Genomic DNA, 25,225 nt, shown 5'->3' with positions numbered 1-25,225 from the left:
ATACTAACCCTATGTCTAATACTAACCCTATGTCTAATGCTAACCCTATTTCTAACACTAACCTTATGCCTAATACTAACCCTATCCCTAATGCTAACCTTGTTCCTAACACTAACTCTAACAATACCCCAATCCCTAATGGTAACCCTATTGCTAACACTAACCCTATCCCTATTGCTAACCCTATTCCTAACACTAACCCTAACAATAACCCTACCCCTTAGTGGTAACCCTATTGCTAACTCTAACCCTACCCCTAATGCCTACCCTATTCCTAACACTAACCCTATCCCTAATGCTTACCCTATTCTTACCAATAACCCTTTCACTAATGGTAACCCTATTGCTAACTCTATTCCTAACAGTAACCCTATCCCAAATTGCTAACCCTATTCCTAACACTAACCCTTTCTCTAATGCTAACCCTATTCCTAACACTAACCCTTTCTCTAATGCTAACCCCATTCCTAATACTAACCCTATCCCTAATACTAACCCTATGCCTAACCCTATCCCTAATACTAACCCTATCCCTAACACCAACCCTAATACTAACCCTATCCCAAATCCTAACCCTATGCCTATTGCCTAATACTAACCCTATCCCTATTGCTAACCCTATCCCTAACACTAACTCTAACAATACCCCAATCCCTAATGGTAACCCTATTCCTAACACTAACCCTAACAATAACCTTACCCCTTAGTGGTAACCCTATTGCTAACTCTAACCCTACCCCTGATGCCTACCTTAATCCTAACACTAACCATATCCCTAATGCTTACCCTATTCTTACCAATAACCCCTAACACTAATGGTAACCCTATTGCTAAGTCTATTCCTAACACTAACCTTATCCCTAATGCTAACTTTGACTTGAACCCCAACAATAACCTTAACACTTCTTTATGGTCAAAGTAGGATCAAGAAGCCACAACCAAGGATCTCACTAGAAGCAAATTTTGACAAAATTTTTGGAAAACCAAAAAACGGGTAACTGGCCACAAAATCAGCACTGATTTTTATCAGCGCCAATTTTTCCCTTCAATAATTTGAAAACCAGGATTCTAATGTAAAAACCGCCCGACTCGTATCTAAGTTATTAATCAAACGGCGGCCATCTCTCCGCCTTGTAATCAGCCGCCATGTCACGAAGAAAAAAAAAATTACTTTGTACGACTTTCGCCAAAACCCGAGAAGTCTTACGAGCCAATAAATACTTTCCAGCACTCTCCCTCTGTGGGTCGACAGTTAATTCAATTTATATAACGCCAGGCGGAAAATAATTTCCTCGCTAATCTCGTGGAATAAAAAAAGGATTTTTACTGCTTACACTTATATCTCGGGGAGCTTATTCCGGAATTGAATTTATGTTCGTCGGGAAATAAAAAAAAAAACAAGCGGGCCCGTAAGTTTAATTTCTCACGTCTGTGCGCGCTCGGCTTGCGAGTTCCTGCATAATGATCAGCAAAGGACGGCGACGCGGCACGGCGGCGGGAGGAGGCGAGGAGGCGTTGTAATCTGGCGGGAGGATTTGACGGTTTGTTTACTGTTTGCTGAAAGGGTCGCCGAAACGTAAACGAGGAGATGGTTTATGGAAAGGAGGTTTTAATAACATCCGCGGGATAAATATTTGAACATTGCGCAACGTCGTTAGAAGCGGAGATATCTATAATGAAGGTTGTGGATGGGGAGGGATGTCTTCCAAACACAAAGCCGGCTTCCTGTCCCATAATCCCCCCAAGTAATACTACCAGATGGAACTTCTAAGCCACCGCACCCAACCCCCCCCCCCCCCCCCCCCCCGATGGTTACCGTCAGACGTCACCGATCGGCAAGTAGATGTGCTTCAAAGCCTGGACAGCAGATCCCATCCAAAATATCGGGTATATATTACAGGAGTGACATCACAGTTCCCCAGATATGATATATTATACAAGAGTGACATCACCGCTCCCCAGATATAAGATATATTATACAAGTGACATCACCGCTCTCCAGATATAAGATATATTATACAGGAGTGACATCACCGCTCTCCAGATATAACATATATTATACTGGAGTGACATCACCGTTCTCCGGCTATCAGATATATTATACATGATTGACATCACTGCTCCCCAGATATAAGATATATTATACAAGAGTGACATCACTGCTCTCCGGATATAAGATATATTATGCAAGAGTGACATCACTGCTCCCCAGATATAGGCTATATTATACATGAGTGACATCACCGCTCCCCAGATATAAGATATATTATACAAGTGACATCACCGCTCCCCAGATATAAGATATATTATACAAGTGACATCACCGCTCCCCAGATATAAGATATATTATACAAATGACATCACCGCTCTCTAGATATAACATATATTATACAGGAGTGACATCACCGCTCCCCAGATATAAGATATATTATACAAGAGTGAATTCACCACTGTCCAGATAAAACATATATTATACAGGAGTGACATCACCGTTCTCCGGCTATCAGATATATTATACATGAGTGACATCACCGCTCCTCAGATATAAGATATATTATACATCACCGCTCCCCAGATATAGGCTATATTATACATGAGTGACATCACCGCTCCCCAGATATAAGATATATTATACAAGAGTGACATCACTGCTCTCCGCATATAAGATATATTATGCAAGAGTGACATCACTGATCCCCAGATATAGGCTATATTATACATGAGTGACATCACCGCTCCCAAGATATATTATACAGTGGTGTGAAAAAGTGTTTGCCCCCTTCCTCATTTCCTGTTCCTTTGCATGTTTGTCACACTTAAGTGTTTCGGAACATCAAACCAATTTAAACAATAGTCAAGGACAACACAAGTAAACACAAAATGCAATTTGTAAATGAAGGTGTTTATTATTAAAGGTGAAAAAAAATCCAAACCATCATGGCCCTGTGTGAAAAAGTGATTGCCCCCTAAACCTAATAACTGGTTGGGCCACCCTTAGCAGCAACAACTGCAACCAAGCGTTTGCGATAACGTGCAATGAGGCTTTTACAGCGTCCTGGAGGAATTTTGGCCCACTCATCTTTGCAGAATTGTCCTAATTCAGTTACATTAGAGGGTTTTCGAGCATGAACGGCCTTTTTAAGGTCATACCACAACATCTCAATAGGATTCAGGTCAGGACTTTGGCTAGGCCACTCCAAAGTCTTCATTTTGTTTTTCTTCAGCCATTCGGTGGTGGACTTGCTGGTGTGTTTAGGATCATTGTCCTGCTGCAGAACCCAAGTTCATTTCAGCTTGAGTACACGAACAGATGGTTGGACATTCTCCTTCAGGATCTCTTGGTAGACAGCAGAATTCATAGTTCCTTTTATCACGGCAAGTCTTCCAGGTCCTGAAGCAGCAAAACAGCCCCAGACCATCACACTACCACCACCATATTTTACTGTTGGTATAATGTTCTTTTTATGAAATGCAGTGTTCCTTCTACGCCAGATATACTTGGACACACACCTTCCAAAGAGTTCCACTTTTGTCTCATCGGTCCACAGAATGTTGTCCCAAAAGTCTTGGGGATCATCAAGATGTGTTGTGGAGAAATTGAGACGAGCTTTGATGTTCTTTTTGCTCAGCAGTGGTTTTCTCCTTGGAACTCTGCCATGCAGGCCATTTTTGCCCAGTCTTTTCCTGATGGTGGAGGCATGAACGCTGACCTTAACTGAGGCAAGTGAGGCCTGCAGTTCCTTGGACGTTGTTGTGGGGTCTTTTGTGACCTCTTGGATGAGTCGTCGCTGCGCTCTTGGGGTAATTTTGGGCGGCCGGCCACTCCTGGGAAGGTTCACCACTGTTCCATGTCTTCGCCATTTGTGGATAATGGCTCTCACTGTGGTTCGCTGGATTCCCAAAGCTTTGGAAATGGCTTTATAACCCTTTCCAGACTGATAGATCTCAATTACTTTCTTTCTCAATTGTTCCTGAATTTCTTTGGGTCTCGGCATGATGTGTAGCTTTTAAGGATCTTCTGGTGGACCTTACTGTGTCAAGCAGCTCCTATTTAAGTGATGCCTTGATTGTGAACAGGTGTGGCAATAATCAGGCCTGGGTGTGGCTAGAGAAATTGAACTCAGGTGTGGACAACCACAGTTATAGTATGTTTTAACAAGGGGGGCAATCACTTTTTCACACAGGGCCATGATGGTTTGGATTTTTTTTCACCTTTAATAATAAATACCTTCATTTACAAATTGCATTTTGTGTTTACTTGTGTTGTCCTTGACTATTGTTTAAATTGGTTTGATGTTCCGAAACACTTAAGTGTGACAAACATGCAAAGGAACAGGAAATGAGGAAGGGGGCAAACACTTTTTCACACCACTGTACATGAGTGACATCACCGCTCTCCGGATATCAGATATATTATACAAGAGTGACATCACCGCTCTCCAGATATAGGATATATTATACATGAGTGACATCACCGCTCTCCGGATATAAGATATATTATACAAGAGTGACATCACCGCTCCCTAGATATAAGATATATTATACAAGAGTGACATCACCGCTCTCCAGATATAAGATATATTATACAAGAGTGACATCACCGCTCCCTAGATATAAGATATATTATACAGGAGTGACATCACCGCTCTCCGGATATCAGATATATTATACATGAGTGACATCACCGCTCTCCAGATATAAGATATATTAAACATGAGTGACATCACTGCTCCCCAGATATAAGATATATTATACATGAGTGACATCACCGCTCTTCGAATATAAGATATATTTTACAGGAGTGACATCACCGCTCTCCGGATATAAGATTTATTTTACAGGAGTGACATCACCGCTCCTCAGATATAGGATATATTATACAGGAGTGAGATCACCGCTCTCCAGATATAGGATATATTATACAGGAGTGACATCACCGCTCCCCAGATATAGGATATATTATACAGGAGTGACATCACCGCTCCCCAGATATAAATTTATATTTGATGGTTATGTAGCATCTAAAGGAAAGTTAGAAGTATGTAGAAATTAGGGACGTGGGTGCGTCCATGCATGCGCGCGCTCTATAAGACACCTAGGTGCGCCCAGACATGGCAGACGCATGTATTTCTATCTGTGTGTGGGCTCCGAGGACCGGACTAATCCTTCTTCCTGTAAAGTTGCTATTTGTATAACGTGTCATTTTCCACCTTCCAGTCTCAAAATGGAAATCCAGCCGCGAGATGATTTATAAAGTGGTTTATCGGAGAAGGTAAAATCAGCGCTTCTTTCCGCTCTCCATCCTGCATCCTCCTCCTTACATGAGAAGTTCAGGGTATTTATTTTCTCTTTTCTTCCATCATTCACCATTTTGCTCTCAAGCAACACAGAAGAATACTTGATTGCGAAGTCGTTGCGTAAGGCTTGTGTCTTGTCCTTGTCTGTGTTCCATTAATTACGTTTATTTATAATGTCACTTGGGGGATAATCTGCATCTCCTCCCTGGGGGTAATCTACGTCTCCTCCCTGGGGGGTAATCTGCGTCTCCACCCTGGGGGGTAATCTGTGTCTCCTCCCTGGGGGTAATCTGCGTCTCCTCCCTGGGGGTAATCTACGTCTCCTCCCTGGGGGGTAATCTGCGTCTCCACCCTGGGGGTAATCTGTGTCTCCTCCCTGGGGGTAATCTGCGTCTCCTCCCTGGGGGGGTAATCTGCGTCTCCACCCTGGGGGTAATCTGTGTCTCCTCCCTGGGGGGGTAATCTGTGTCTCCTCCCTGGGGGTAATCTACATCTCCTCACTGGGGGGGTAATCTGTATCTCCTCCCTTTGGGGTAATCTGTGTCTCCTCCCTGGGGGTAATCTGTGTCTCCTCCCTGGGGGGTTATCTACATCTATTCCTTTGGGGGTAATCTGTGTCTCCTTCCTGGGGGTAATCTATGTCTCCTCCCTGGGGGTAATCTGCGTCTCCTCCCTGGGGGTAATCTGTGTCTCCTCCCTGGGGGATAATCTGTGTCTCCTCCCTGGGGGTTATCTGCGTCTCCTCCCTGGGGGGTAATCTGTGTCTCCTCCCTGGGGTAATCTGTGTCTCCTCCCTAGGGGTAATCTGCTTCTCCTCCCTGGGGGTAATCTGTTTCTCATCCCTGGGGGTAATCTACGTCTCCTCACTGCGGGGTAATCTGTATCTCCTCCCTTGGGGTAATCTGTGTCTCATCCCTGGGGGTAATCTGTGTCTCCTCCCTGGGGGGTAATCTGTGTCTCCTTCCTAGGGGTAATCTGCTTCTCCTCCCTGGGGGGGTAATCTGTGTCTCCACCCTGGGGGGTAATCTGTGTCTCCTCCCTGGGGGGTAATCTGTGTCTCCTCCCTGGGGGGTAATCTGTGTCTCATACCTGGGGGTAATCTACGTCTCCTCTCTGGGGGGTAATCTGTATCTCCTCCATGGGGGTAATCTGCTTCTCCTCCCTAGGGGGTAATCTGTGTCTCCTCCCTGGGGGTAATCGGTGTCTCCTCCCTGGGGGTAATCGGTGTCTCCTCCCTGGGGGTAATCGGTGTCTCCTCCCTGGGGGTAATCGGTGTCTCCTCCCTGGGGGGTAATCTGCATCTCCTCCCTGGGGGTAATCTACGCCTCCTCCCTGGGGGGTAATCTGTGTCTCCTCCCTGGGGGTAATCTACGCCTCCTCCCTGGGGGGTAATCTGTGTCTCCTCCCTGGGGGGTAATCTATGTCTCCTCCCTGGGGGGTAATCTGTGTCTCATCCCTGGGGGTAATCTACATCTCCTTACTGGAGGGTAATCTGTATCTCCTCCCTTGGGGGTAATCTGTGTCACCTCCCTGGGGTTAATCTGCATCTATTCCTTTGGGGGTAATCTGTGTCTCCTCCCCGGGGGTAATCTGCATCTATTCTTTTGGGGTAATCTGTGTCTCCTCCCTGGGGGTAATCTGTGTCTCCTCCCTGGGGGGTAATCTACATCTATTCCTTTGGGGGTAATCTGTGTCTCCTCTCTGGGGGTAATCTGCGTCTCCTCCCTGGGGGTAATCTTCTCTTCTCCTCTCTTCTCTTCTCTTCTCCTCTTCTCCTCTCTTCTCCTCTCTTCTCTTCTCTTCTTCTCTTCTCTTCTCCTCTCCTCTCCTCTTCTCTTCTTTCCTCTTCTCTTCTCCTCTTCCTGTGAGCAGCATCAGGACGAGGTCCTTCAGCACCAAAGACAAGAAATCTGATCTGTGATGGGGAGGAAGAGTAAATATCTGCATAACATTTCTTAGCTGTGGCACCGGAGTTCTCCTGCCCTACATTCTGCGCAGGACGCTGCGGATCTCTCTCAACGAACGTTTTCTGGCCCAACTTCAACCGAGCCGCCCCGGGCCTACAACCGAGCCATCCCGGGCCTACAACCGAGCCGCCCCGGGCCTACAAGAGTATCATTTAGAACAAGTTCATTTCTCTTCAGTGACCGATGATGAATTTTTTTTTTATTCCCGGGGACATCTTCTTGGACAGTAAATTTGAACACAAAAGGTGAACTATCCCTTTAAGAGCGGAGATCAATCAGCAGCGAGGTCAGACAAAGTGCTCCAGTTGCGGACAATAAAGCCGCACTACCTACTTATCACGAAGCAGTCATTAACCGCTCTCAGGGCTCGATCTTACATACGCCGCCCCGCCCTCTGGAAAGCGATCCGCGGTCGATCGATATGTCACTTCCTCACCGCCTGCGTTAACTCTCAAAACGCTGACCCGCCGCACCTATTCATTTAAATGGGTTGCAATCGGTGGTGGTACCGACCTGCCGAATGAGAGATGCCGTATAATTTTTTCCCCCAAAAGATCGATTCAAGGTATCGCCACAGGATGGCGCTATGGATTCCAAAAATGGTCTAAATATGGTGCCATGTCCCTTAAACTGGAGATAATGGCGCAACTTGGGTACAATACTGAGCAGATTCTGGGCAGTAAAATCATAGCTCGACCGCTTGCTTTTACTACCACCTAGCTAGGGCCAATTAGACATGTGCCCTGCCGATAAAAAAAAATTGTATTTGTTTCATTAGTTTTTTTTTTTTTTTTCTGTTTTCGGGTCACTCGTTATGATCGCAATTCGTAAATTCGAAAAAAAAAAATATCTGAATAAAAAGAAAAAAAAATCGTAAATTCAAAAAAAAAATCGTAAATTCTAAAAAAAATCGTAAATTGGGAAAAAAAAATCGTAAAATCGAAAAAAAACGGAAATGCAAACAAAATCGTAAATTAAAAAAAAATCGTAAATTGGGAAAAAAAAAATCTGAATAAAAAGAAAAAAAAATTGGAAATTCAAAAAAAAAAATCGTAAATTCTAAAAAAAATCGTAAATTGGGAAAAAAAAATCGTAAAATCGAAAAAAAAACGGAAATGCAAACAAAATCGGAAATTCAAAAAAAATCGGAAATTGGGAAAAAAAAAAAATCGGAAAAATCGAAAAAAAAACGGAAATTAAAAAAAAATCGGAAATTTGAAAAAAAACAAAAATTCGGAAAAGAAAACCGGAAATTCAAAAAGAAAAAAAAGGGAAATAAAAAAAGTGGAAATTCGAAAAGAAAAAATCGGAAATTTGAAAAAAAAGGAAAAAAAAAAAAATACGGAAATTGGAAAAAAAAACGCAAAATCGGAAAAGAAAACCGGAAATTCAAAAAAAAACGCAAATGAAAAAAAAGCGGAAATTCAAAAAAAAATCTGAAACTCAGAAAAAAAAAAAACAGAAATTCGAAAAAAAAAACGGAAATTGGAAAAAAAATTGGAAAATTCAAAAAAAAAACGGAAATTTGAAGAAAAAAAAAACCGAAATTCGAAAACCCATAAATTGGAAAATCTGAAATAATAACTAACTAATAATGATCGCAACTTAACTTAACTAAATCAGCACTTAACTATTACTAACTATTAAATTATAGGCATTGGAATTTTTCCTTTCAAATTTGGCTGTTAGTGAACGTAACGAATACGAATTTATGAGAAGTTACGAATTATCTGAAATAACGAATGCTGCATCTAAACAAATGGAACGGAACAAATTAATATTATATAATAATAATAATACAACATTTTTATTATTATTATTGCAATTTATTATTATTCGCTATTTCGGATAATTCGTAGCTTTGGATAAATTCGTATTCGATACGTTCACTAACAGTCAAATTTGAAAGGAAATTCCAATACCTATAATTTAACAGCTAGTTAAGTTATTATTAGTTAGTAATTTTTTCAGATTTTTTAATTTTTGGGGTTTTCAAATTTCAAATTAAGTTTGCATATTTTTTTAGAATTTCAGATTGTTTTTTAATTTCAGATTTTTTTTTTGCATTTACGTTTTTGTTTTTGTTTTTGTTTTTTTCAAATTTTTTAAAATTGACGATTTTATTTAGAATTTACGAATATTTGGAAGAGTTCATTTAATGGGTTTTCGTTGATTTGGTTATTTCCGAATTAACGCATTTGTCAAAAAACAAAACTCCTAGGGCCAATTCACCTACCAGCATATCCTTAACAAGCACAGAGAGAACCTGCAAACTCCATGGAGGATTTGGACCAAGGACCTCGGTGCTGCAGGAGAGATGTGCTGCCCACTGAGCCTGGCAAAGCATTAGCATAGAGGGTGGCAGAAGCTATTCTTATGCCTTTTCGGGGCCCCCCGGGAGCCACCCTGCATCCAGAACAGCTGATTCTCCGCTCACACACAGTCATGTGTCTTTTCTGCTCCATAGAAGCCATGATGTTTGTGCTCTGCACTGATGATGACCGGCAAGCATGGAACAGCTGCATGCAGTTTGGAATAAAAGGCTGTATAGTATAAGGCTTCGGGCAGAAAAAAAGAGCGATACACGACATATGTACAATACACCCCACTCCACTTCTGGGGTGGGGGGCCAAATACTTACCTGAGCTCCATCGCGCCCTCCCTAGTATTTACCTGAGCTCCATCGCTCCCCCAGTACTTACCTGAGCCCCATCGCACCCCCTAATACTTACCTGAGCCCCATCGCACCCCCCTAATACTTACCTGAGCCCCATCGCACCCCCCTAATACTTACCTGATCTCTATCGCACCCCCCTAATACTTACCTGAGCCCTATCGCACCCCCCTAATACTTACCTGAGCCCCATCGCGCCCCCTAATACTTACCTGAGCCCCATCGCGCCCCTAATACTTACCTGAGCCCCATCGCCCCGCCTAATACTTACCTGAGCCCCACCGCCCCGCCTAATACTTACCTGAGCCCCATCGCACCCCCCTAATACTTACCTGAGCCCTATCGCACCCCCCTAATACTTACCTGAGCCCCATCGCACCCCTCTAATACTTACCTGAGCCCCATCGCGCCCCCTAATACTTACCTGAGCCCCATCGCGCCCCTAATACTTACCTGAGCCCCATCGCCCCGCCTAATACTTACCTGAGCTCTATCGCACCCCCCAATACTTACCTGAGCCCCATCCGGCCCCCCAATACTTCCCTGAGCCCCATCGCGCCCCCTAATACTTACCTGAGTTCCGTCACGCCCCCCTAATACTTACCTGAGCCCTATCGCACCCTCCTAATACTTACCTGAGCTCCATCACTCCCCCCAATACTTACCTGAGCCCCATCCCGCCCCCCTAATACTTACCCAAGCCCCATCGCGCCCCCCTCCAATAATTACCTGAGCCCCATCGTGCCCCCCTAAAAATTACCTTAGCCCCATCGCGCCCTCCCAATACTTACCTGAGCCACATCGCGTCCCCCTAATACTTACATGAGCCCCATCACACCCCTCTAATACTTACCTGAGCCCCATCACGCCCTCCCAATACTTACCTGAGCCCCATTGCGCCCCCTAATACTTACCTGAGCCCCATTGCACCCCCATAATACTTACCTGTGCCCCATCGCACCCCACCAATACTTACCTGAGCCCCATCACACCCCCCTAATACTTACTTGAGCCCCATCTCGCCCTCCCAAAGCTTACCTGAGCCCCATCACACCCTCCTTAATACCTGAGCTCCATCGCCCCCCCAATACTTACCTAAGCCCCATCTCGCTCCCCCCAATATTTACCTGAGCCCCATCGCGCCCCCTAATACTTACCTGAGCTCCATCGTGCCCCCCTCCAATACTTACCTGAGCCCCATAGCACCCCCCTAATACTTACCTGAGCCCCATCGGGCCCCTAATACTTACCTGAGCTCCATCCCACCCCTCCATTACTTACCTGAGCCCCATCCCACCCTCCCTAATATATACCTGAGCCCCATCACACCCCCCCCTCCAATACTTACCTGAGCCCCATCATGCTCCCCTAATACTTACCTGAGCTCCATCACACCCCCCAAATACTTACCTGAGCCCCATTGCGCCCCCCTAATACTTACCTGAGCTCCATCGCTCCCCCAATACTTACATGAGCCCCATTGCGCCCCCCCTAATACTTACCTGAGCCCCATCACGCCCCACTAATACCTGAACCCCCCAAAAAAATTCCCCTTTAAGACCATTGGGGCGGAAGTGACGTTTGACGTCGCTTCCGTCATCCAATGGTATGGAGCCGAGTGGGGCCATCTTTCCCTCACTTTACTCCATGCTACTGAGGGGACAGCATCAGATAGTCTCCGCCGCTACTGGTGGCTTTCGGTAAGCGGCGGAGACAACCGGAGCATGTCGGGAGGGGGGGGGACCTCTCCTGACGATAAAAGCCATCTTGTGGCGATCCGCCGCAGAGACCATGTTTATAGAAGACCACCCGCCGTTACAGAAAATACCGGGGTTATGGCAGATATCTGCATCTCAGTTTTCTGCTTCATTGCTCCTTTGATAGCCTGGTTCCAGAGCAGCCACTTTCACTTCCTTTGCATCTTGCATATGGAATTGTTCCAAGATTTCGGAGATTTTCTGAGATTGGTTGAGAAGATAACTTCCATCTTCTTCTCTCTCTATTTGGATTTCCAGATTGCAGCTGAAGTTCCCAAGCTCTTTGATTTCAAAGTTTTCTTTCAGCTTGTGAACTGATTGTAATGCCCTTCTTGTTCAAAACAACTTATAATGTCATCAGCATAGATAAGGATGTATATCCATCCGTCTTCGTCTTGATTCCTGGAGTAGAGACAGGGGGTCTGCTTTACTTCTAGAGAATCCCTCTATGGTAAGCACTTTGTTGACTTTCTCGTTCCACATCCACATCCTTGCAGATTGTTTAAGACCGTAGATGCTCTTCTGAAGTTGACACACAAGGTTGTCCTCTGGTGGTTGCTCCATGTAGATATCTTCCTTAATGTCTCCATATAGGAAAGCAGTTTTAACATCTAGGCCAGTGATTCTCAACCAGGGTTCCCCCAGAGGATGCTAGGGGTTCCTTCAGCATTGGGCAATTTCTGCCTCTCAGATAAGTTCCCACTGACACCATTGATCTTTTTAGCTATCTGTAAGGAGGCTCTTCTTCCTAATGACCACAAGTGTATGGTGACAACATGGAGGACTAGATAGATATATAAATAATAATGTAGAGCAGTGATTCTCAACCAGGGTTCCGTGGAACCCTAGGCTTCCTCCAAAGGTTGCTAGGGGTTCCTGCAGCATTGGGCAATTTCTGCCTCTCAGATAAGTTCCCACCGACACCATTGATCTTTTTAGCTATCTGTAAGGAGGTAATTCTTCCCAATGACCACAAGTGTAAGGACCATTCTTCCAACTGACCATCACACTAATGTATCAAGAGTTTTTAGCAGGGGATCCCCGAGACCGGAGAACTATTTCAAGGGTTCCTCTGTGTTGAAAAGGTTGAGAGAGGCTGATCTAGGTTTTTGACTTGCATGGCCTTCCCAGCTGCTATGCTAAGAAGAGCTCTGATGGTGGAGTGTTTTACAATGGGAGCTAATCTTCACCGAATTTCTGGGAGTAACCTTTGGCAACTAGTCTGGTTTTTGTATTCGTGGATTTTCCCGTCTGCGTCTGACTTTACTTTAAAATTCCACTTACCGTATATACTCGAGTATAAGCCGAGATTTTCAGCCTCTTTTTTGAGGCTGAAAGTGCCCCCCTCGGCTTATACTCGAGTCACCGCCATCTGTCTACCCGATCAGCGTGTCGAGCAGACAGACGGCGGCCATTCCACTATTCAAAAGCCGCGCCTCCCTGTCTGTGATAGGCGGAACACTCAATTTCCCAGCAGTCAGTGGTCCGCCTATCACGGACATCCGCTCATCCTCATACTACGGACGAGGATGAGAGGATGTCCGTGATAGGCGGAACACAGACTGCTGGGAAGTTGAGTGTTCCGCCTATCACAGACGGAGGCGCGGCTTTTGAACAGTGGAATGGCCGCCGTCTGTCACAGACGAGAAGAGGTGCGGCGATCCTGGCATGGCCGCCGTATGTGCAGAAGGACGCAGGCTCGGGACACAGGCTCGGGACGCAGGCTCGGGACGCAGGCTCGGGACACAGGTAGGCTGGACACACAGGGCTGGACACACAGGGCTGGACACACAGGGATGGACAGGCATGTCTCACCCTCGGCTTATACACGAGTCAATAAGTTTTCCCATTTTTTTTGTGGTAAATTAGGGGCCTCGGCTTATATTCGGGTCGGCCTATACTCGAGTATATACGGTACTTCCTATAGTTTTGTGGTTAGGAGGGAGCTCTGTGAGTGTCCAGGTTTTATTTTCTTGAAGTGACTTTATTTGAACTTCTTCTGCCTTTCTCCATTTATTGGCTTCAGGTTTTGGCAGTTTTTCTATGTCTTCCCAGGATGTTGGTTCAAGTACGCTGTGTGTTTTGACAGTGTATGACAGCTTGTGGGGTGATATCCCCTTTGTAGTCCGAGTGGATCTTCTGACTTCAGACAGTTCAGCAGGATCTGGTCGGGAACGTGGTTTAGGCGTTGTGATTTCCACCTCTTGTTCTGAATCCTCCCGGGTTCGCTTTGGTCGACCTTTTCTTCTGGTTTGCTTGGGATACTCACTTTACAGCTTTCAGGGATTGGTGTTTCTGGTGGCGGGCTCTCATTGAAATAAACATTACGGCTTATTGTCACTTTGTCATGACTATGGTAAGACCAAAGAGGAGGGGTACTAGAAAAGTAACCATAAATCGGACTTTGAAGGCATGGAAACACGTTTCCATGCCTTCAAAGTCCGATTTATGGTTACTTTTCTAGTACCCCTCCTCTTTGGTCTCCTCTAATTTACGGATGTGGCATTGTGAGTGCTTCTCTCTCATTTTCGACTATGGTAAGACAGATGTAAGCTGGCCTGATACCCTACTATTTTGTTTACCATCTTAAACAACCAGACGACACACTTTTGGAGTAAACTTGCCCGTACCGGCCATTTTATTAACAATAAACCATAAACATATTATTCTACAAACAATACTTTTTCAGATCAATCGTAACCATGTTGTAGATCTTTGAAGGCACTGAAAAGACCCCAACTTTATATAGTATCAGCGTGAGGCACCAGGTCCCCAGTCGCAGCACGCCGACTTGAGGACAATACCAACTCTTCAACTTCCAACGCTGATACCCATATCCAAATGCCCAATTAAACCTTGGTTAACTGGCATCTTCCTGAGGATCCCATACCAAGATGGTTCACCATTATGCCATACTGGTTTTAAATTTAGAAGGCCTCCAAAGATCTCAAAACAATAAATGCCAACCGTTCCAAATATAATACAGACAACAGGGCGGGAGGGTCGTAGCTGTTTCTTCGCCCGGTGACCTCCAACAGACCACCGCACACTGGCCCCTCCCTAACTATGCTGCATACTATTCTGGCCACCTCCTCTACTCTGACCAACTCAAAACACCCAGTTAATCCTTAATTGGCAAGCTGGCCCTGCTACCCTGTCATGCCAGCCCTGCGCCTATTCCTGCGTCTTTTGCTATGGCTTCTCTGTCTTTGGGTGTAGGATTCTGTAACCCTTAGTTTGCTCACTGTAGCCTACTAGAATGTCCTCTATGGCTCTGGATCGCTTTTCACTAGGAATATAGGCATGTGCTTTACATGCGAAGACTCTGATGTGCCCTATGCTAGGCCATGATCCATGCCACTTTCGAATGCAGTACTTTTAATGGCTCTTGAGGGTAGTCTGTTGTGTAGGTAGGTTGCTGTCATGACTGCTTCTCCCCAGTACTTGTGATGTAGGTTGGCACCCGACAACATGCAATTTGGCCTTTTCTATAAGAGTAAAATTTTTCATTTCTGCTACACCGTTTTGTTTAGGAGTGTATGGAAGTCTTGACGTTTTTCGGATGTTTCATTCTTGTGTTTCACCAGATAAGTGGTTGTGTACCTGGAATAATCATCAATGAAAGTCAGTAGATATCTGTTCCCGCGTGATGTGGGCGTTTTCATTGGACCTCATACATTGCTGTGTATGAGCTGCAGGGGGTGGATGGTTTTTCTTTGAGATGCCTGTGGAAGGGGAGCATGGGTGGCTTTTGCTTCAATACAGCACTTGCATTTCATGAGATCACTTTGCAAGGCACTATTGTCAAATATTCTGATGAACCTCTCTTTAAGATGTCCTCTATAGCTTCTGGACCTCTGTGTCCCAGCTGCTTGTGCTCCATAAGTGAATGCATTTGTTGTGTAGATCATTAGAGACTATATTGGCTTGCTGGTCTGTGGTGATGGGTCTGTATAGGTCAGGGGTCTCCAAACTTTCTAAACAAACAGGGCCAATTTATTGTCCTTCAGACTTTAGAGGGGCCGGACTATGACTGGTGGTTGCGGAAATTTTCCTGGCATCAGTTATTATGTGTTCGGGTTTAAAGGGATGAGGTGGCAACCCCATGTCAGCTCCTGCTCGGGTCTGGTTTCTAAAGAGTTAATAAGAGCAGTATATGTCTCTGGAAGGCTGCAGAGGAGCAGGGCAACAATATGGTTATCTTTGATGTCCTCTCCGATGGCACATAGCTGCTCTATGATTTCTAGCATAGCTTTCACTTGGACACACATTTAGCAGAACCAACTTACTGTTGAGACTTGAATGCTCATGCAGTTTTTGTAATGAAGTCCACATACTTTTGGCCGATTTCTCTGTTCTTGTGTGGAAAAGCTGGTCATCTTCCAATCGGCAGAATACGTGCGAGACCCACCGATTACGGCACAGCTGTTGGAGAAACGGCACGACTGAGCTGTTTCATCAGTGCGCATGTGCCCATGACATCTATGGTAAATATCTCCTGTACCATGCAGGTTTAGAAGATATTTACAGTACCTACACGTAAGCCTTATTATAGGCTTTCCTGAAGGGACGAGTGGTGTAACAAGGTTTACAACCACTAGGGACATTTTTCTTTACTACCTGTGCTTCCATTGAAAAGATTTTCTTCACTTCCTGTCTTGGAGACCACACTAATAGCTACAGATCTCCAAAAAGAACACAATGGAGGTCCTAACTCTTCAACTCAAGATCCAATGGATGAATATCTTTATGAGTCCAAACCATACTCCTGGTAGGACTGGAAAGGTTGGTATTATGTGACCAGGATGACCCAGTGTTCAAGGGAACATTCTATTACCATCTTGTTGAACTCAAGATCCAATGGATGAATAACTTTATGAGCCCAAACCATACTCCTGGTAGGACTGGAAAGGTTGGTATTATGTGACCAGGATGACCCAGTGTTTAGGGGAACATTTCATTAACATCTTGTTGAACTCAGGATCCAATGGATGAATAATTTATGAGCCCAAACCATACTCCTGGTAGGACTAGAGAGGTTGGTATTATGTGACCAGGATGACCCAGTGTTCAGGGGAACATTCTATTACCATCCTGTTGAACTCAAGATCCAATGGATGAATAATTTTATGAGTCCAAACCATACTCCTAGTAGGACTGGAAAGGTTGGTATTATGTGACCAGTATGACCCAGTGTTTAGGGGAACATTCTATAACCATCCCGTTGAACTCGAGATCCAATGGATGAATATCTTTATGAGTCCTAACCATACTCCTGGTAGGACTGGAAAGGTTGGTATTATGTGACCAGTATGACCCAGTGTTTAGGAGAACATTCTATTACCATCTTGTTGAACTCAAGATCCAATGGATGAATAATTTTATGAGCCCAAACCATACTCCTGGTAGGACTAGAGAGGTTGGTATTATGTGACCAGGATGACCCAGTGTTCAGGGGAACATTCTATTACCATCCTGTTGAACTCAAGATCCAATGGATGAATAACTTTATGAGTCCAAACCATACTCCTGGTAGGACTGGAAAGGTTGGTATTATGTGACCAGTATGACCCAGTGTTTAGGAGAACATTCTATTACCATCTTGTTGAACTCAAGATCCAATGGATGAATATTTTTATGAGCCCAAACCATACTCCTGGTAGGACTGGAAAGGTTGGTATTATGTGACCAGGATGACCCAGTGTTTAGGGGAACATTCCATTACCATCTTGTTGAACTCAAGATCCAATGGATGAATAATTTTATGAGCCCAAACCATACTCCTGGTAGGACTAGAGAGGTTGGTATTATGTGACCAGGATGACCCAGTGTTCAGGGGAACATTCTATTACCATCCTGTTGAACTCAAGATCCAATGGATGAATAACTTTATGAGTCCAAACCATACTCCTGGTAGGACTGGAAAGGTTGGTATTATGTGACCAGTATGACCCAGTGTTTAGGAGAACATTCTATTACCATCTTGTTGAACTCAAGATCCAATGGATGAATATTTTTATGAGCCCAAACCATACTCCTGGTAGGATTGGAAAGGTTGGTATTATGTGACCAGGATGACCCAGTGTTCAGGGGAACATTCTATTACCATCTTGTTGAACTCAAGATCCAATGGATGAATATTTTTATGAGCCCAAACCATACTCCTGGTAGGACTGGAAAGGTTGGTATTATGTGACCAGGATGACCCAGTGTTTAGGGGAACATTCCATTACCATCTTGTTGAACTCAAGATCCAATGGATGAATAATTTTATGAGCCCAAACCATACTCCTGGTAGGACTAGAGAGGTTGGTATTATGTGACCAGGATGACCCAGTGTTTAGAGGAACATTCTATTACCATCTTGTTGAACTCAAGATCCAATGGATGAATATTTTTATGAGCCCAAACCATACTCCTGGTAGGACTAGAGAGGTTGGTATTATGTGACCAGTATGACCCAGTGTTCAGGGGAACAATCTATTACCACCCCGTTGAACTAAAGATCCAATGGATGAATAACTTTATGAGTCCTAACCATACTCCTGGTAGGACTGGAAAGGTTGGTATTATGTGACCAGTATGACCCAGTGTTTAGGGGAACATTCTATTACCGTCCCGTTGAACTCAAGATCCAATGGATGAATATCTTTATGAGCCCAAACCATACTCCTGGTACGACTGAAAAGGTTGGTATTATGTGACCAGGATGACCCAGTGTTCAGGGGAACATTCTATTACCATCTTGTTGAACTCAAGATCCATAGGATGACTATCTGTATAGGTTGAAACCATGCTTCTGGTAGGACTAAAAGGCTTGGCCTGATATTACCAACACCAGGGTGGCCCAGTGGTTAAGGAATTAATTTTTTTGCTACTATCTGAGCCCCCATTGTAGAAATTTTCTCCACTTCCTGTCTCGGTGAAAACACGGGAAGAGAAGTAATATCTCCCTAATGATTCAAGGAACTCTAAAAAGAACCTAATGTAGGTTCTAGCTCTTCTCCAATCTTTTCAAAACTTTAAATAAAAAAAAAAAGATTGGCTGGAGTTGTGCTTTAACGTCTCCATTTTTTTTAGTGTGTAGTCAGCGGCGGATTTGGCGAAGGATGGGTTAACGCGGACAGGCTCGTTCTCTGGCGTGACATGCGGCCCCCTTTGCAGTAAATTCATATATTGTTGCAGAGAGCAAACACTGAAGGGAATTGTGGGGAGAGCTGCAGTAATTGAACAGCTGTGTCACTGTGCAGCTCGCTCAGCTTCTCTCCAGGCCGGGAGATGAGAAGGATGGGGGGGGGGGGGGTGTCAGGATTTCTTGGATGAGGGGGCCGGCTGGGAAGTGGCGGCTGTTTACCAGAAAACAATGGATTCAACAGAACGCAGTGGATGACACCTACATAGGACAGCGCCAACCCCAATACCCTACCAAGAGGCGCCGTGTACAGCGCTGTGGCATATGTCAGTGCTATCTAAATGTATAATAATAAGAGTGTGTGTGACTGTGGGAGGACATTAGAGTGTAAGCTCCTCGGTCTTCTCTGTACAGCACTGTGGTATTTGTCAGAGCTATATAAATGTATAATAATAATAGCCTGCGGGGGGACATTAGAGTGTAAGCTCCTCTGGTACAGAGACTGATATGATGGGCGGTGTTCGCCGTAGAGCACTGCGATATATGTCAGAGCTATATCAATATATAATAATAATAGTGTGTGACTGTGGGGAGGACATTAGAGTGTAAGCTCCTCTGGCGAATGAATTAATGTTCTCTGTACAGCACGTCAGTATACAATATGTCACAGCTATATAAATGTATAATAATAGTGTGTGACTGTGGGGGGGGGGGGGGGGATATAAGAGTGTAAGCTCTTCTGGCGAATAGATTAGTGTTCTCTGTACAGCACTGCTGTATATGTTAGATCTATATAAATGTATTATAATAATAGAGTGTGACTTTGAGGGGCAACATTAGAGTGTAAGCTCCTCTGGTACAGAGGCTGATGTGACTGTGGGGGGGGGATATAAGAGTGTAAGCTCTTCTGGTACAGAGACTGATGTGACTGGCTCAGTGTTATCTGTACAGCACTGCAGTATGTGTCAGAGATATGTAAATATATATTGATAATAATAGTGTGTGACTGTGGGCAACATTAGAGTGTAAGCTCCTCTGGCGAATGAATTAATGTTCTCTGTACAGCACTGCGGTATATGTTAGATCTATATAAATGTATTATAATAATAGTGTGTGACTTTGAGGGGCGACATTAGAGTGTAAGCTCCTCTGGTACAGAGGCTGATGTGACTGTGGGGGGGGGATATAAGAGTGTAAGCTCTTCTGGCGAATAGATTAGTGTTCTCTGTACAGTACTGCAGTATATGTCAGAGCTATATAAATGTATTATAATAATAGTGTGTGACTTTGGGGGGGAGGGCATTAGAGTGTAAGCTCCTCTGCTACAGAGACTGATGTGACTGTGGGGGGGGGGGGGGGCATTAGAGTGTAAGCTCCTCTGCTACAGAGACTGATGTGACTGTGGAGGGGGGGGGCATTAGAGTGTAAGCTCCTCTGGTACAGAGACTGATGTGACTGGCTCAGTGTTCTCTGTACAGCACTGCAGTATGTGTCAGAGATATGTAAATATATATTGATAATAATAGTGTGTGACTGTGGGCAACATTAGTTTGTAAGCTCCTCTGGCGAATGGCTCAGTGGTCTCTGTACAGTACTGCGGTATATGTCAGAAATATATAAAGTACATGTATAATATTAATAGCATGAGACTATGGGGGGGGGGGGCATTAGAGTGTAAGCTCCTCTGGCGAATGGATTTGTGTTCTCTGTACAGCACTGCGGTATATATCAGAGCTATATAAATGTATAATAATAATAGTGTGTGACTGTGGGGGGACATTAGAGTGTAAGCTCTTCTGGTGAATGGTTCAGTGTTCTCTGTACAGCACTGCAGTATGTCAGAGCTATATAAATATATAATAATAATAGTGTGCGACTATGGGGGGGGGGGGCATTAGAGTGTAAGCTCCTCTGTCGAATGGATTAGTGTTCTCTGTACAGCACTGCAGTATATGTGAGAGCTATATAAATATATAATAATAATAATAGTGTGCGACTGTGGAGGGACATCAGAGTGTAAGCTCTTCTGGTACAGAGACTGATGTGACTGGCTCAGTGTTCTCTGTACAGCACTGCAGTATATGTCAGAGTTATATAAATGTATAATAATAATAGTGTGTGACTGTGGGAGGACATTAGAGTGTAAGCTCTTCTGGTGAATGGTTCAGTGTTCTCTGTACAGCACTGCGGTATATGTCAGAAATATATACAGTACATGTATAATATTAATAGTGTGTGACTGTGGTGGGAACATTAGATTGTAAGCTCTTCTGGTACAGAGACTGATGTGAATGGATTAGTGTTCTCTGTACAGCACTGTGGTATATGTCAGAGCTATATACATGTATAATATTAATAGTGTGTGACTGGGGGAGAACATTAGAGTGTAAGCTCTTCTGGTACTGAGACTGATGTGACTGGCTCAGTGTTCTCTGTACAGCCCTGTGGTATATGTCAGAGCTATATGAATGTATAATAATAATAGTGCGTGACTGTGGGGGAGTGGGACATTAGAATGTAAGCTCTTCTGGTGAATGGCTCAGAGTTCTCTGTACAGCACTGCAGTATATGTCAGAGCTATATAAATATATAATAATAGTGTGTGACTATGGAGGACATTAGAGTGTAAGCTCTTCTGGTGAATGGTTGAGTACTGCAGTATATGTTGGGTATAGAAATGTATAATAATAATAGTGATTGGCCAGACGTGCTTTGGGCTTTCACCTTCTCATCCCCGCGCCCATGACGGTCCTACTAGTTCATCGCCCCCCCCACTATTGGGCGCACGCCCCGTAGACCGCCAGCACTGCGGAACCCTTCCGATAACACGAGACGTGAGCCGACGGGAACGCAAGAGTCGTACAAACATCACGGTGCACGTTACCGACACGCGCCGAGGGAGCACAATGCGGAATGGGATTTGCGGTGGATTCTGGAGCCGGCGGCCCCGCTCGCGGCGCGGCGCTGAGTGTGCGCGCGGATGTTTATTACTTTCTATTTATAGGACTTCTCCCTAAATCCACAAACGAGCGGTAGAAATTACATGCAGGCATCGTTATTATGTTGCCAGCGATAAAAAAAAAATAAAGTGATTGGGAAGGAGGGGAGGAGCGGGAAGAAGATTGCACAAGTACAGCACAGAATACATGACTGTCTATTGCAAAGATAAAGAGAACCTGTCACCGGCACTCATCTATGGAAGTCAATGGGAATTTGCTGACTTGCGATTGTCGTGAGTTTGCAATGCAGAAAAAAGAACGTCCATCTACAATACATGAAGCCTCAATCCGATGGAGGAAGAATTACCCCTCTATTCTAATTCTGATGACAGCACAAGTTTCTCCCCATTTTATATAAGACCACCATCCCTGTGCTGAGTTCCCTGGTCTGTACACCTGCTGTGCCCATTAAGAAGGGTTCCCACCATCCCAGTGCTGAGTTCCCAGGTCTTTACACCTGCTGTGTCCATTATGAGGGGTTCCCACCATCCCAGTGCTGAGTTCCCAGGTCTTTACACCTGCTGTGTCCATTATGAGGGGTTCCCACCATCCCAGTGCTGAGTTCCCAGGTCTTTACACCTGCTGTGTCCATTATGAGGGGTTCCCACCATCCCAGTGCTGAGTTCCCAGGTCTTTACACCAACTGTGCCCATTATGAGGGGTTCCCACCATCCCTGTGCTGAGTTCCCAGGTCTTTACACCAACTGTGCCCATTATGAGGGGTTCCCACCATCCCTGTGCTGAGTTGCCAGGTCTGTACACCTGCTGTGCCCATTATGAGGGGTTCCCACCATCCCTGAGCTGAGTTCCCAGGTCTGTACACCTGCTGTGCCCATTATGAGGGGTTCCCACCATCCCTGTGCTGAGTTCCCGGGTCTGTACACCTGCTGTGCCCATTATGAGGGGTTCTCACCATCCCTGTGCTGAGTTGCCAGGTCTGTACACCTACTGTGCCCGTTATGAGGGGTTCCCAACATCCCTGTGCTGAGTTCCCGGGTCTGTACACCTGCTGTGCCCATTATGAGGGGTTCCCACCATCCCTGTGCTGAGTTCCCAGGTCTGTACACCTGCTGTTCCCATTATGAGGGGTTCCCACCATCCCTGTGCTGAGTTCCCAGGTCTGTACACCTGCTGTGCCCATTATGAGGGGTTCCCACCATCCCTGTGCTGAGTTCCCGGGTCTGTACACCTGCTGTGCTCATTATGAGGGGTTCTCACCATCCCTGCTGGGAATGTTATATAATTTAGAATGTCACAGGAGGAGCTGAAATAAATGAATTTGGAAAAAGAACAAAGTTGGGAATTAAGATTTCACTTTTGGGTGGACTTTGAGTAAGAAAACCAAGGCCACCATGAAGAGGACATGAAGAGGACAGGTGAATGGCTGCCGTAGAGGAGCACCGTGCGTCCTACATAAATAATGCATGATGGCTGACCCAGCGAAAGTCCCCCCCTCCCCCAGGAGTAGATTGCAATGTATAGAATTTCTGATGATCCCTCCTGTATACAGTATCTCAGAACTGCAATTAGTGAGACCGACCACCCGTGTCATCCGCACCGACGGGGAGGCATAGCACCTAAATATTATTATATATATTTAATATGAGGGAAAATGTGACAATTACTACATTAGAAGAGTCACAGTGTCCTCATCTATAGGAAGAACCCAGAAATCTCCAACATTCCCATTATTCTGTATGTATGGACTCTGCACAGTACCACTTCTCTTGTCCTGTATACCGGGTGTAATACTCGGTATCTGTTCTTATTCTGTATGTATGGACTCTGCACAGTACTACTTCTCTTGTCCTGTATGCCGGGTGTAATTCTCGGTATCTGTTTTTATTCTGTATGTATGGACTCTGCACAGTACTACTTCTCTTGTCCTGTATGTCGGGTGTAATTCTCGGTATCTGTTCTTATTCTGTATGTATGGACTCTGCACAGTGCTACTTCTCTTGTCCTGTATACCGGGTGTAATTCTCGGTATCTGTTCTTATTCTGTATGTATGGAATCTTTTTCAGTAATTCCTTCCATGGAGATGTTCATTCAGTTCCTGGCTCTTCAGTATCTGGTTGTGACATTCGGTTTCTCATTTTTCCATGCTCTGGATAATGTCACAGTTCTCTGATTCCTGTCCGCATTTTATTTCCGGTGTCTTTCTTTAGATCTTCCAGAAATTCCAATCATTTCCCATCATAATTCTTCTTAAAGTCAGTCTTTATATGCAGTAAAGCATGCTTGTTGTACTCACTGTGGAACCTAAGGGGTTAATCCTCTGACTTTTGTAAAAAATGCTGTTTGATCCTGTCTTCTCTGATCCTCCTCTTCTTCCACTGTCCCCAATCTATCTGCTGATACTACAGAGGGTAGGGGACATGCTGCACATGCTCAGTTTGGTGTGTATTGCTAGAGTTTTTTTTTTTCTTGGGAGAGTGCGTGTGTTCAGCACAGGGCCAATCTGCATTGTCCAAACAGAAGGTCAGGGGTCCTGCAGCCTGATAGGAGAATCGGGGGAGAATTAAAATTCCTCCTACAAGCTTTAACCAGACACTGATAGAAGTCACAAGACTGCTATTTACTGCTGATGAGAAAGGGGATTTAGCTGTTTATATTTACCAAAATAATTGCATTTCCATGTTCTGTGTACTGTGGAAGACAAGATATAGTGAATGAGAGTCCTGGGGAGACCAGATATAGTGAATGAGAGTCCTGGGGAGACCAGATATAGAGAATGCAGAGTCCTGGGGAGACCAGATATAGTGAATGCAGAGTCCTGGGGAGACCAGATATAGAGAATGCAGAGTCCTGGGGAGACCAGATATAGTGAATGCAGAGTCCTGGGGGAGACCAGATATAGTGAATGCAGGCTCCTGGGGAGACCAGATATAGAGAATGCAGAGTCCTGGGGAGACCAGATATAGTGAATGAGAGTCCTGGGGAGACCAGATATAGAGAATGCAGAGTCCTGAGGAGACCAGATATAGTGAATGCAGAGTCCTGGGGAGACCAGATATAGTGAATGAGAGTCCTGGGGAGATCAGATATAGTGAATGCAGAGTCCTGGGGAGACCAGATATAGTGAATGCAGAGTCCTGGGGAGACCAGATATAGTCAATGCAGAGTCCTGGGGAGACCAGATATAGAGAATGCAGAGTCCTGGGGAGACCAGATATAGTGAATGCAGAGTCCTGGGGAGACCAGATATAGTCAATGCAGAGTCCTGGGGAGACCAGATATAGAGAATGCAGGGTCCTGGGGAGACCAGATATAGTGAATGCAGAGTCCTGGGAAGACCAGATATAGTGAATGCAGGGTCCTGGGGAGACCAGATATAGAGAATGCAGAGTCCTGGGGAGAGCAGATATAGTGAATGCAGAGTCCTGAGGAGAGCAGAT

This window comes from Lithobates pipiens, unplaced genomic scaffold, assembly GCF_037356315.1.
Source record: "Lithobates pipiens isolate NorthernLeopardFrog02 unplaced genomic scaffold, aLitPip1_a1.2 Scaffold_30, whole genome shotgun sequence".
Lineage (NCBI taxonomy): Eukaryota > Metazoa > Chordata > Amphibia > Anura > Ranidae > Lithobates > Lithobates pipiens.
Note: the sequence above shows the minus strand (reverse complement) of the source record.